Raw genomic sequence first — 14,466 nt, 5'->3', positions numbered from 1 at the left:
AAGCAAATCCACATAAATCATCAACATTCCTATATATCACAAAAAAAAAACCCTGCAAGAAAAGATAGTAAGAGACATCCCATTTAAAATGACTTTAGGCAGTATCAAATATAAGGAAGTACACACCCAGGAACTATATAAAAGAGCTAGCATAACCTCTCCTCAGAGGAATATCTCAGAAGGAAGGAAGGAGAGGTAAGTTTCACTTGGAACTGAGGGGCAAGACTACTTTGGTCTAAAGGGCCTAGGTGTAAACACTATGGTGAATGGAAGCTCATTGCTCTACAAAAGAATAGAGGTGAACACTCAGCCCTATACCAGAGATAGGAAGCACAATCAAACCACAGGAGTTCTCACCTTTTGTGGGTGGAGTAAAAGGAGGGGCTAACCAAAGGAAAACACATAAAAAGACCCCAACAACTCAGTCTTAAAAACTTTTGCTGCCGGAGCTCAAAGGAAAGCACTACTGTTATTTATCCTGAGAAAAATATTGGGGAAGGACGGAATCAGAGGTAAGCATATCTTGGGAAAATATTTCTTTTCTCCATACACTTTAACAAAGACCATTTCCATCCAATAAAGCAGTCATAAATTAGAGAGGTGACAAAAATAAGAGGTTGAGGAGAAAAAAAAATCTGTATTTAAGGTGTGTTTTTCGAGGGGAGAAGTTAAGGGTACAGAGATAATGAGTTGGGATTGTCTTTGCGTTGTTGTCATATTAGATAATCAGAAATATGATTATCCTGAGCCTTTGAAATGAGATCAGTTATTGCTAAACTACTCAATAAAATAATAAGGTAGGCAAAACCATTGACTTTCAGTGATATTTAAGAGGAATTAAAGATGTTTTCTTCAGAAGATGGTGACCCTAAAGTGTGGGGTAAGAGGAAGAGAAGGTGAGAGTAAGAAATAGTAAAAGAGAACCTCCATCATCTAGGTTTCTTGAGCAAAGAATTCAGGTTCAGCATTGGGTGTATGAGCTTCTATGATTCCCTTCACAGGGAACAAACTGGTTTTATAAAACAAAATAAAAAGAAAACAAAGCAGCTCTTTAGCCGTTTCAAGATGGGTAGGGATAAGGTCCATCTTTAAGACAGGCCTCGTGTGGATTCTGACTTAGCCCAAGATGTCTGAATCTCAGGACTCTTAGGTTCTCTGGTTCTATTTGAAGGCAGGTCTGACACTTGGAATCACTGGATCTGCTCAGGATGCCTGTTAGATAAGGAACCACTTCTGTTGCAGGCCCTCCATTGCCTCTGAATCCCTGGAACACAAGCTTGTACAGATGTTCTGAGATGCCTTGGTTAACACAGGAATGCCCTGGTCAAAATTTTCGCTGACTCTTTCTCCCCAGGTATAGGAACATGGATGCCAAAAGCTTACTCGAATACCTCAAGGAAGATCTCACTTGCTCTATCTGCCTGAACTACTTCACCGACCCGATAACTGTCAAATGTGGCCACAACTTTTGCACAGAGTGTCTTCTCCAGTGTAGGGAGGGAGTTGATGCCACATTAACCTGCCCAGAGTGCAGACAAATCATCCAAATCGGTAAAATGGTGCCCAACAAGAATTTGCAGAATCTTTGTATCACTGGCAAAATGATCAGATATCATTTACTTCAGAGCATGGTTGGCCTGACCACCTGTGATCAACACGGGGAAAAAGAGAAACTCTTCTGTGAGGAAGATAAGAAACCCCTCTGTGAGTCTTGTTCAATAGCCCCAGAGCACAAGGATCACCAAGTCCTTCCCTTGGACAAGGTTGCTGACAAGTACAAGGTAAGAGTGTCTGCTCCCTATCAATCAATCCCAGGGGAGAAATGGCGTCTGTTCATTCAAATGTCTTTGGGTTCACTGCCATATTTTATGGGCAGTTCAAGTTAATGAGTAGAAGGGAAATGTAGGGGCCTCACATCTGTGACTTCAATTAAAAGTACACAGCCCACTTATTGTTACTGGCCTTCCAGATGCTTCTTGGTTTCAATGTTCTCATCTTTAAAATGGAAGCAATAATAATAATAGCTACTAACTTTTGTAGTTATTGTGAGGTTCCAATGGAAAAGACATAGACCTTTGCTAGCCTTATAGGGGAATGTAAATGCTAGCTCTTACTAGCCTGCAATTGTAAAGCATATTGGTTTTTGGTCTTTGGTCTAAAACAGAGGTTTGACTAAAACTTTGTTTTTCTTGCAGGAGAAGCTCCAGGAGTCATGGAATATCTTACAGAAAAAAGAGGAAGAATTTAAAATTTCACTGGACAATATGAGAAGGAGAGAAACACAGTGTAAGGTCAGTGTCTGGTTTTTTTTTTTAATTTGAAAATATTTTTTTTTTTAAAGATTTATTAATTTATTTATTTTTAGTTTACAACATTCACTTCCACAAGATTTTGAGTTCCAAATTTTCTCCCCATCTTGCCCCTCTACCAACCCAAGACAGCTTGCATTCTGAATACCCTTTCTCCTAATCTATCCTCCCTTCTATCTCCTCCCCTTCTTTTATCTGCTTTCTCTTCTATTTTCCTGTAGAGAAGGACAGATTTCTATACTCCATTGCCTGTATATCTTATTTTCCAGTTACATACGAAAGCAATTTTTTTTAACATTTGTTTTTAAAACTTTGGGTTCCAAATTTTCTCCCTCCCTCCCTCCGCTCCCAACCTCATTGAGAAGGCAAGCAACTCAATGCAGGTTATACTTGTGTAGTCATGCAAAACACTTCCATATTAGTCATGTTGTGGAAAACTAAGTATATTTTCCTTCATCCTATCCCAGCCCCCATTTATTCTATTCTCTCTTTTTACCCTGTCCCTACTCAGAAATGTTTGCTTCTGATTACCCTCTCCCCCAATCTACTCTTCCCTCTATCATTCCCTCCCTGCTCTCTTATACCCTTCCCCCCTACTTTCCTGTAGGGTAAGATAGCTTTCCAAACCCAATTGAATGTGAATGTTATTCTCTCCCTAGGCCAAATCTGATGAGAATAAGACTCACTCATTCCTTTTCATCTTCCCCCACTTTCCCTCCACTGTAAAAGCCTTTTCTTGTCTGTTTTATGTGAGATAATTTACCCCATTCTACCTCTCCATTTCTCTTTCTCCCAGTATAATCCTCTTTCACCCCTTAATTTTATTCTCCAGATATAACCCATTCATCTTCAACTCACCCTGTGCCCTCAATCTATCTATACATAATTTTTTTCCCTACCAACTACCCTAATACTGACAAAGGTCTCATAAGTTACAAATATCATCTTTCCATGTAGGAAGTTGAACCTTAATAAGTCCCTTATGATTTCGCTTTCCTATTTACCTCTTCATGCTTCTCTTGAGTCTTGTATTTGAAAGTCGAATTTTCTATTCAACTCTGGTCTTTTCATCAAGAATGCTTGAAAGTCCTCTATTTCACTGAATTTCCATTTTTTTACCCTGAAGGATTATTCTTACTTTTGCTGGGTAGGTGATTCTTGGCTGTAATCCTATCTCCTTTGCCCTCCAGAATACCATATTCCAAGCCTTGTGGTCCCTTAATGTAGAAGCTGCTAAATCCTATGTTATCCTGATTGTTTCCACAATACTTGAATTGTTTCTTTCTGGCTGCTTGCAATATTTTCTCCTTGACCTGGGAACTCTGGAATTTGGCTACAATATTCCTAGGAGTTTTCCTTTGGGGATCTCTTTCAGGAGGTGATCAGTGGATTTTTTCAATTTCTACTTTACCCTCTGGTTCTAGAATATCAGGGCAGTTTTCCTTGATAATTTATTGAAAGATGATATCTAGGCTCTTTTTTTTGGTGATGGCTTTCAGATAGTCCAATAATTTTTAAATCATCTCTCCTGGATCTATTTTCCAGGTCAGTTGTTTTTCCAATGAGATATTTCACATTGTTTTTTTTTTATTTTTCATTCTTTTGGTTTTGTTTTACAATGTCTTGATTTCTCATAAAGTTACTGGCTTCTAATTGCTCCAATCTAATTTTTAAGGAAGCATTTTCTTCAATGAGCTTTTGAGCATCTTTTTCCATTTGTCCAGTTCTGCTTTTTAAGGCATTCTTCTCCTTATTGGCTTTTTGGACTTCTTTTGCCATTTGGGTTAGGCTATTTTTTAAGGTGTTATTTTCTTCAGTATTTTTTGGGGTCTTCTTTAGCAAGCTGTTGATTTGTTTTTCATGATTTTCTTACATCACTTTCATTTCTCTTCCTAGTTTTTCCTCTACTTCTCTCACTTGCTTCTCAAAATCCTTTTGAGCTCTTCCATGGCCTGGGACCAATTCATATTTTTTTTGGAGGCTTTGGATGTAGGAGCTTTGACTTTGTTGTCTTCTTCTAGTTGTATGTTTTGATCTTCTTTGTCACCAAAGAAAGATTCTATGGTCTGACTTTTTTTAAAGTTTGCTCATGATCCCAGCCAATTACTTGAGTTATAAACTCTTTGTTAAGGTAGGGGTCTGTTTCCAGTGTGGAGAATGTACTATCCCAAGCTTTGGGGGTATTGTGCAACTATTTTCAGAGATACTTCTAGGGACCTGTAAATTTTCAATTCTTCTAAGGTGGTATGATTAAGAGTGAAGTGTTTACTCCTTTCCTGGCCTGTGCTCTGGTGTATGAGTTAACACAAGCAATCTTTTCTGCCTTGGAACTGTGAGGAGAATTCCCTCTCCACCACGGCACAAGTTCTATCACACCAGCGCTCCTACTTGCCCCAGGTTCACCACCCAGAACTGCCACCTATATCCATGCTCAGGCAAAGCAAGAGAATCCTGCCTCATCACCAGCAGAGAGATCCTGCAATCCCCCTCGAATCAGTCACTGGATTCCCCATCTATGAGCTGGAAGCTCTGGAAGCAGCCGCTGCCCGGGGGCTGAAGCCTGGACTAGGACTAGGACTGAGTTTCTTTCTCACCAAGGCCACAAACTTTTCCTACTGACCTTCTAAGTTGTCTTTGGCATTTGTGGATTGAGAAGTCTGGAAGCTGCCACAGCTGCCCATGATTCAGCCCTCCGAGGCCTACTCCAGGTTCTCTGAGGCCCGGTCTTTTGACTGCATGCCCAGGCTGAATTGCATTTCTCTCCCAGCCCGGCACGATAGACCTTTCTAATCAACCATTCAGGTTGTCTTGGGCTGTAAATTTGTTTCACTCTGTCATTTTGTGTGTTCTGCTGCTCTAGAAATTGGTTAGAGCCATTTTTTCACAGGTATTTGGAGGGATTTGGAGGAGAGTTCAAGCAAGTCACTGCTTTCACTCTGTCATCTTTGCTCCTCCAGTGTCTGTTTTCTTGATGAGGAAGGCAACAGGTGTATTGTCATTTGGCCTTTCTCCTTTCTCATAAGGAAGAATTAATGATGAAAATGGTAAGAAAGGAGTGCTTTGCTTCTGCAAAGGAAGAGATTCATATTAATGGTCAAAGGATGAAGTAAATTATCAGTCTTTTGGGGGAATAATCTGATATCTAATGATAGTAGAGGAACTTTGTTTTCATGTAAACTGTTAAATTACATGTATGAAGAAACAGTTTCCAGACAGAATTTGCATATTTTTAGGGAGAAAATGAACTCCGGTATATTTTTGAGGATTTTACCTTTACACAACATCATTCTCTATACCCTTCCATCATTAACCACTCCTTTAGAAAGGGCCCTTCAAGGGACAGTGTGTCTCAGAATGCCTGAAATGGAAGGTGAGGACCCAGAAGCCAGACAAGTTGCCTGGTATCAGAGTCCAATTTCTATAGATGACCCATACTATTTAATAGGGAACACAATTATTCCATCATGGACTTTTCACTTCTTTCCTTTTTCCTAATTTCTTTTGGGACAGGAGGATACTTTTGCTCTTAAACAGTCAATTACATCTGAATATGAGAAAATGCACCAGTTCTTATTGGATGAAGAATGTCTGTACCTGGAAAGACTGGACCAGGAATCCAAAGACAAGCTTAGAAAACTGGAAGAGAAAAAAGAAAAACTGACACAACAAATCCAGGATTTGCAACAAATGATGTTAAAAATAGAGGAGAACTTGAACAAGGACCCCTTAGAAATGCTCCAGGTGAGTGTGTCAAACAGATATATACTATTGCTTAAAAATGAGGAGCAGAAGGTACATGTCCTGTCCCATATAGAACACTAACAGAAGTGTCTCAGGACCATTTGATAGAGTGGGTCAGTTCAGACTTTTCAGTAGTTTATCAAATGCATATGTTTTCTGATGAGCAGGGCTAGACATAAATCCAATATAGTTAGACAATGTGTAGCACAGGGATTCTTAAAGGCCAGACCACTTCAGCACAAGCATGTGCTGAAGTTTCAATACCTGTTACATGTTGTATGAAAATCAAATTTGTAATCACATGAACAAGAAGCTCCTGATTCTCCCAGAGGAACCACATACCTCATTCCTAGGAAAAACAAACTGTTGACTCTGTCAAATGAGTTTTCTGTCTAAGAGAGGGAGAGAGAAGGGCAGGGCAGAATGATACTCCTCTCACAATGAAGTCATTCTCTATCGTCAGGAAGGGGGCAGAGAAATGAGGCCAATCAAAGAGCAATCAAAGGCTAGTTCTAAACCACTCTGCGCAGACTTAAACTGTGCAAATATGGTAAGATCCCTGGAAAAGAGTTCTGAAGGAGTGACAGAACTGTGGGGAGATGTGTCTAGGCTCTCAGAGAAAGATTATAGAAAATAGACTAAGGAGCAGAACACTAAATCTCTTTCTTTATTTTCTCCCTTCAGGATATGAAAGACACCTTGGCAAGGTAAGCTTCCATTCTGTGTTTAACTAATTCAGAAATACAAAATCTGTAAGGGAATCTGATTGTTTGAAGGGGCTAATTGGGGTCTACTCTGCTGAAATATAATAACAGATGTGATTCCAATCAGACTCTGGAGCTCCGTAGAACAAGTGTAATCAAGTGTGTTCTGTTTATAGGAATGAGGAGCTGCTACTTCAAGAACCAGAAGTTGCTTTCCCTGCCTGGAGCACCTGCCCCATCACTGGCTTGAGAAAAATGCTCAGGAACTACCAGAGTAAGTAACCCCTATTAGTCTCAATTGACATTTGAGAAATTCCCAGGAGTTCCCATATTGTTTGCAATGTATTTCCTTAGTGTGTGCTACTAGTATATGTGTATAGTGTATATGTATATAGGGTAGGGGGGACTGAAGAAAAGAGTCATTTGTGTATATACTAATACATACATATTTTTTACTGAAATTCCAGGGGAAACATGTTACTTGACCATTCTAGAGTTGAAATGTCATTCTGTCACTCCATACCAATATTTATTGAAACATCTCTCTTTCCTCCCCTGTCACCTCTTCCATTCTCTCACAGGAAGATGGATTCTCCTTCCTTTTCTGGAGTTGTAGTTCCTACTATTCTCTCTATCCAATATATTGTGGATTATTATCAAATGACTCTTTTCTTCAGCTCCCCTACCCTATATGGATAATTTCTATCTTCACTTGACTAATGAGGTGCTTTCCAGTTTTCCTCTTCAATATCTCAACAGGCCAGAATGATCTTACTTATTTTATTCAAATGCTCAGCTATTTTCCTAAATGGCTGGACCATTTCATTGCTGTAGCAGCAGTGAATTCATGTGCCTAATATCTCATTTAACTACCAGCTTTGAATTGTTCTATGTTTTATCATCTTTGACCATTTGATGTACGTGAGATTAAACTTCAGTGGTTCAAGAATAATTTGTCTAGTTATAAGTGATTATGTCTTCTTTTGAATATTCTTGTTGGTTTTATATTTCTCTTTTCTGATCAGTTTATTCATACAATGTAGCCAATTCACCAATTGTGGAATGGCTCTTAAGACTTCTCCTAATTCTGTATGGATTTTGTATGTATCACATTGCTCTTTATGATGATTTTTATATAGGAAGGATGAAGTTTGGGTATTTCTTGTTGTACATCCATTTCTTCTTCATAAATTTCATTTTTGAACTTCTTGAACTTTTGACCTTTCATTCTGGTAGGTTTTTCTTTTTTAGGTAGTGCTCATATTTTAAAAATTTAATATTTTATTTTTTCCCAAATCACAAGTAAAAACAATTTTAGCTTTCTTTAAAAGACAATTTTGACTTCCAAATTCTCTTTTTTCATCACTATTAGCCACAGCCCTCATGGAGAAGCCAAGCAATTTGATATAGATATCATATATATCATATATATATATGTATCATATATAATGTACAGTCATGCAAAACGTATTTCCATGTTAGTCATGTTGTGAAAGAAAACATAGACAAAAAATAAAAGAAGAAAAATAAAGTAAAGAAAAAGTATGTTTTGGTCTGCATTCATACTCCATTTGTTCTTTCTCTGGAGATGGATAGCATTTTTCATCGTAAGTCCTTCAGAATTGTCTTGGGTCATTGCATTGCTGAGAACAAGTGCTCATTCTTTGTATTAGGAATATTTAATACTCAGTCCCTTTTCCATTGTATTAGTTTTCCTGTTGGTAGCTTGTGGATGTTTCAGGAAAGATACCAACTGTTAGTGTTTGTGTTTTCTGTGATGCTTTCTTTCCATTTCTTAGGCTTTAAAGGGAATCTGGGCTCATATAAATACTCATTCCTGAGTTATTCTCTAAAGATTAGGTAGAGCAAAAGAAGCTTATAGGCTAAGGAGCCAGTCCAGATGGTCAAATCGAATATTCTTGAGAAAGGTCATGATTTAGTCTCAGAATAATAATCAACAATATATCAGATAGAGAGAATAGTAGGAACTACAACTCCAGACAAGGAAGGAGAATCCATCTTCCTGTGAGGGAATGGAAGAGGTGACAGGGGAAGAAAGAGAGATGTTTCAATAAATATTGGTATGGAGTGACAGAATGACATTTCAACTCTAGAATGGTCAAGTAACATGTTTCCCCTGGAATTTCAGTAAAAAATATCCTATTGTTTTCCTATTAGTCAGGCAGATTAAGTTGTGGTCCAGTTCCATATATCCTTTCACCTTCCAGTAACAGCCTATCACTCAACTTGTCATAGCATTGGAAATGCTAAAATGCGTTTCTAAATGTTCTTTGTGTCTCTAATCCTTCCCTATTTCAATCCATCTCTTCCTGGGAGTTGCTGATGAACCTTTGATCTTATTTAGATTTCATTAAGTCGTTCTACTGTCTAAAACCTTTTCCCCATTGACCATTTCTTACACAATAATGTCTATACATTTTAACAAGGTCCTGCCTTGCAAGATGCCTTCCTCCTTCAAGTACATACCATCCAAGCACTGATATTCTACTTGACCATAGTTACTTCTTAATGAAATATTCTTAAATATTTAATGAAGGCCTTAAAACATAGGATATTGAATTTAAAGTTTGAAAGGGGTTAAAGTTTATCTCTTTGAATCCAACCTTCATTTTACATACAAGGAAAGTGAGACACTGGAAAACTAAGGTGCTTATGCAAGTATAAGTGTCAGAGGCAGGACAATCCACTTAATTGTTTTTGTATAATCTCAACTGGATTGTGACTTAGTTTCTGAAAGTGTGTCATTGTCCATGTTTAGGGAATTATTTTTAATCTCCAAGGTCTGCAACACAAGACAAATTATTCCTTTTCCTTTTTCTCTAGGGGAAATAACTTTGGATCCTGAAACAGCCAATCCTCATCTCATCTTGTCGGAAGATTTGAGAAGTTTCAGTTATACCAGTGTCCCCCAGGACCTGCCTGACAATGCAGAAAGATTTGACTGTGCTCTTACTGTACTTGGGGCCCAGACCTTCACCTCAGGCAAACACTATTGGGAAGTGGAGGTGGGAGATAAGACAGAGTGGTCAGTGGGCATCTGTGAAGATTCAATCAGCAGAAAGGGGACACATTCCCTATCATCCAAGGATGTAAGAACCCTAGTTGCTTTCAAATCCGGAAATGATTTCTTTCTCTGGAATTCACAATGTGGTTTGCATAAAAGCAAGCCTATTCACAACGTGGGTATTTTTCTTGATTATGAAAAAGGACATATAGGATTTTACAATGTCACAGACAAATCCCTCATCTATAGCCCTCCAAACGTAGCCTTTCAAGGACCTCTTCGGCCTTATTTTTCTCCTTGCTATCCTAATGATGAAAATATCCCTCCATCACTCATTATCTACTCCTGGAGTAATCAGTAGATGGTTGTCTATGATGCTCACTACTATGGGAATACTCTCAACAACAAGTGACTCTAAATTACACTGAAAATGACCTTCTATTCATTTGAACTTAGGTTGAAATGCTTAATAAGTTGTGTATGATCATGAAAACCAATGAGAATAAAGTCTTTCTTGTTAGTACTTGGTATCAACATTAATGTGCTTCACTTTGTGTTGATATACCCAATGTGCCTCACCTCATTGACACTTCACTGAGAGATTAAGAACAAAGCCAATCCATAGGGGAACTTTATTATTTTCCTGTAGCAAATGGAAATGGATATCACATAAAAACACTGTATATTTCTAAGATGGAAACAAATCATACATGCATATGTGTATATGCACACACATATATATTTGTGCATATGTGTTTTTCTGTATGTAAGCACACAAATGTGCTTTTCATTCTTGAATCACTAGAATATTTTCTATGTGGATGGTATGGTGGCCTTACTTTTCTCCTTGCCCTCCTGGTAAAGAAAATAACTGTGGATCACTCATCTGCCTCCAGGGTCATCTGTAGAGAGCTGTCAATGAGGCTCATTTCTATGGGAATACTCTCAATTACAAGTGACTGAATAATGACACCTAAAATGACTTTCTATTCATTTGAATTTATGTTGAAATGCTTAATAAGTTGTATATGATTATGAAAACCAATGAGAATAAAGTCTATCTTCTTTGTACTTGGTATCATCACTTTGTGTGCCTCATTTGTATCAACACCCAATGTGCCCCACCTGATTTACATTTCACCAGGAGCTTCAGCAATATTCTACAAAGCCAATCCACATGGGGAACTTTATTATTTTCCCATAGCAAATGGAATTGGATATCACTTACAAACATACATATACATATATGTGCGTATGTATTTTTCTGTATTTAAGTACACACCTGTGCTGGTGTATTCTTTATGTTCTTGAATGACCAGGGTATTTTCCATGTGGATGGTATGCTAAACTCCTTTGAGTCATTAATGATCTTATCCAAGAAATCCTCCTCCAGGGATTGAAACATCCAGAACCATGTTTTTCACATATCTAATCCTCTGGAAGACATCACCATTTCAGAAAAACATTTCTACATCTTTGACTCCATAGTGGACTTCCATGACATGCTCATGTTTCACAAGAATAGGCCTTGAACACAAACTAAGCATTGATCAAAATCTCATGCCATATATCAAAATAAAGTCAAAATGGGTTCATGATTTAGATATAAAGGCTGATACTACAAGCAAACTTGGAGAGCAAGGAATAGTTCACCTATCAGATTTATGAAAAACTGAAGAATTCATGACCAAACAGGAGATAGAGAACATTACAAAAAGCAAAATGGATAATTTTGTTTACATTAAATTGAAAAGTTTTTGCACAAACAAGGCCAATGCAACTAAGATTAGAAGGAAGGTAGAAAATTGGGAAAGAATTTTTACAACCAGTCTCTCTGATAAGGCCTCATTTCTAAATTATATAGAGAATTGAGTCAAATTTATAAAAATACAAGTCATTTCCCAATTGATAAATGGTCAAAGGATATGAACAGGCAGTTCTCAGCTGAAGAAATTTAAAGCCATTTATAGTCATATGAAAAAATGCTCTAAATCCCTATTGATTAGAGCAATGCAAATCAAAACAACTCTAAGGTACCACATTACACCTATCAGATTGGCCAACATGACAAAACAAGAAAATGATAAATGTTGGAGAAGATGTGGGAAAATTGGAACACTAATACATTGTTGGTGGAGTTGTGAAATGATCCATCCATTTTGGAGAGCAATTTGGAACTATGCCCAAAAGGTTATAAACATGTGCATACCCTTTGACCTAGTCATAGTGCTTCTAGGGCTATATCCCAAAGAGATCACACAAATGGGAAAAGGACCCTCATGTACAAAAATATTTATAGCAGCTCTTTTTGTGGTGGTAAAGAATTGGAAATTGAGAGGATGCCCATCAATTGGGGAAAGGCTGAACAAGTTGTGGTATGTGAATGTAATGGAATACTATTGTGCTATAAGAAATGATGCCTTGCTTTTGGGATAAGAACTCACTATTTGACAAAAATTGCTGGGAAAACTGGAAAACAGTATGGCAGAACTGAGTCATAGACCAAAATCTCACACTATATATCAACATAAAGTCAAAATGGGTTCATGATTTAGATATAAAGGCTGATACTACAAGCAAACTGGGAGAGCAAGGAATAGTTTACCTGTCAGATTTATGGAGAACAGAAGAATTCGTGACCAAACAGGAGATAGAGAACATTACAAAATGCAAAATGGATAACTTTGATTACATTAAATTGAAAAGGTTTTACACGAACAAAGCGAATGTAACCAAGATTAGTAGGGAAGTAGAAAACTGGGAAAGAATTTTTACAACCAGTGTCTCTTATAAGGTCCTCATTTCTAAAATATATAGAAAATTAATTCCCCAAAATTCCCCAATTGATTAATGATCAAAGGGTATGAACAGGTAGTTCTCAGATGAAAAAATTAAAGCCATCTATAGTCATATGAAAACAATGTTCTAAATCACTATTGATTAGAGAAATGCAAATCAAAACAACTCTGAGGTACCACATCCCACCTATCAGATTGGCCAACATGACAAAACAAGAAAATGATAAATGTTGAAGAAGATGTGGGAAAACTGGAATACTAATGCATTGTTGATGGAGTTGTGAAATGATCCATCCATTTTGGTGAGCAATTTGGGACTATGTCCAAAGGGCTACCCTTTGACCCAACCATAGCACTTCTAGGCCTGTATCCCAAAGAGATCAAAGAAATGGGAAAAGGACCCACATGTACAAAAATATTTATAGCAGCTCTTTTTGTGGTGACTAAGAATTGGAAATTGAGAGGATGCTCATCAATTGGGGAATGGCTGAACAAGTCATGGTATATGAATGTAATGGAATACTATTGTGCCATAAGAAATGATGAGCAAGCGGACTTCAGAAAAACCTGGAAAGACTCATATGGACTGATGCTGAGTGAAGTGAGCAGAACCAGGTAAACATTATACACAGTAACAGCCACATTGTGTGATGACTAATTTTGATAGACTTAGCTCTTCTCAGCGATGCAAGGATCTAAGACAGTTCCAAAAGACTCTTGATGGAAAATGCTATTCACATCCAGAGAATTGGGGAATGTTGCAAGTGTTGCAGTATGAGAGGTTGAGATCCCTCAAAGACTGGAGTATAGGACGGGGTCGTCTGGAATGAATTCATAGACTCAAGCATTCTTTAAGTCAAGTTGGCAAAAAGTTTATTGTTGCGCTTTTCAGTGGGCAAGGATTCTTAAGGAACCTGTGAGAGACTGAGGATGGAGCTAGGGTTTATATGGAAAAGAGCATGGGAAAGGAATGCCAGGGATACTGATTAGGTAATCTAAACATCCAGGTGTCTTTGGGAGCTATGGATGGGAAAGTGTAGGGAGTATACCAGACAGGGAGGGAGATGTCAGAGGCATGTGTCTTAGAAATCTGGCAGGAGGAAGAGTCACTGGGCCAGCCAGGGACAAAACTGCTTGGGCCAGACAAGACACCCCTCTCTCTCTGTTGTGATTAGAGAACGCTCTGCAACAAGAGAAAGTTTTCTTACAAGACAGGAGCTTAGTAAGGAATTGGGAGGCTTCCAGAGACATAATCTTGGGGCTGGGGCCTGAGCAGCCCAGCACTCTCTCATCCAGTTGTGTAGCTGCACCAGGGAGAGAGATAAGGATCTTGCTGGGGCCCACTCATGAGTAATTGCTAGGCACAGTGTCTTTGGGCTGGGGAGTGATTGTCAGAGACTGTTTGTGAGACTAGGGAGAAATTGGGGTCCAAGTACAAGCACAAGCACCCAAACACAGACACTCAAGCATCCCATCACAAGGATTTAAGATATCTCCAAAGGTCTCATGATGGAAAATGCTATCCACATTCAAAGAAACAATTATGGAGTTTGAATGCAGATCGAAGCATACTATTTGCTATTTTTTTCTTGTGTTTTGTTTTGTTTCCTCTTTCTGGTGGTTCTCCCTATTGGTTCTAATGCTTCCTTACAACATGACAAATGTGAAAATATGTTTAATAGGAATGTATATGTATAGCCTACATCAGATTATGTGCCATCTAGGGAGGGAGGGTGGAGGGAGGGGGAGAAAAATTTTAAACTCAAAAGCTTATGGAAGTGATTGTTGATAAATCAAAATATATTAATAAAAATTAAAAGAAAAAAATGATTAGTAAAGGAGACACACACACACACACACACACACACACACACACACACACACACACA

At 38.1% G+C, this 14,466-nt stretch overlaps 1 pseudogene; it reads left to right on the top strand.

The window, feature by feature from the left end:
- Nucleotides 1-1,364: 1,364 nt before the first annotated feature.
- The window catches only part of LOC114024468, a 13,439-nt pseudogene continuing 337 nt past the window's right edge, over nucleotides 1,365-14,466 (top strand).

Source organism: Vombatus ursinus, unplaced genomic scaffold (assembly GCF_900497805.2).
Source record: "Vombatus ursinus unplaced genomic scaffold, bare-nosed wombat genome assembly UNPS02014821.1, whole genome shotgun sequence".
Lineage (NCBI taxonomy): Eukaryota > Metazoa > Chordata > Mammalia > Diprotodontia > Vombatidae > Vombatus > Vombatus ursinus.
The sequence above is the reverse complement of the archived record's forward strand: the minus strand, read 5'-3'. Positions and strand labels throughout refer to the sequence as shown.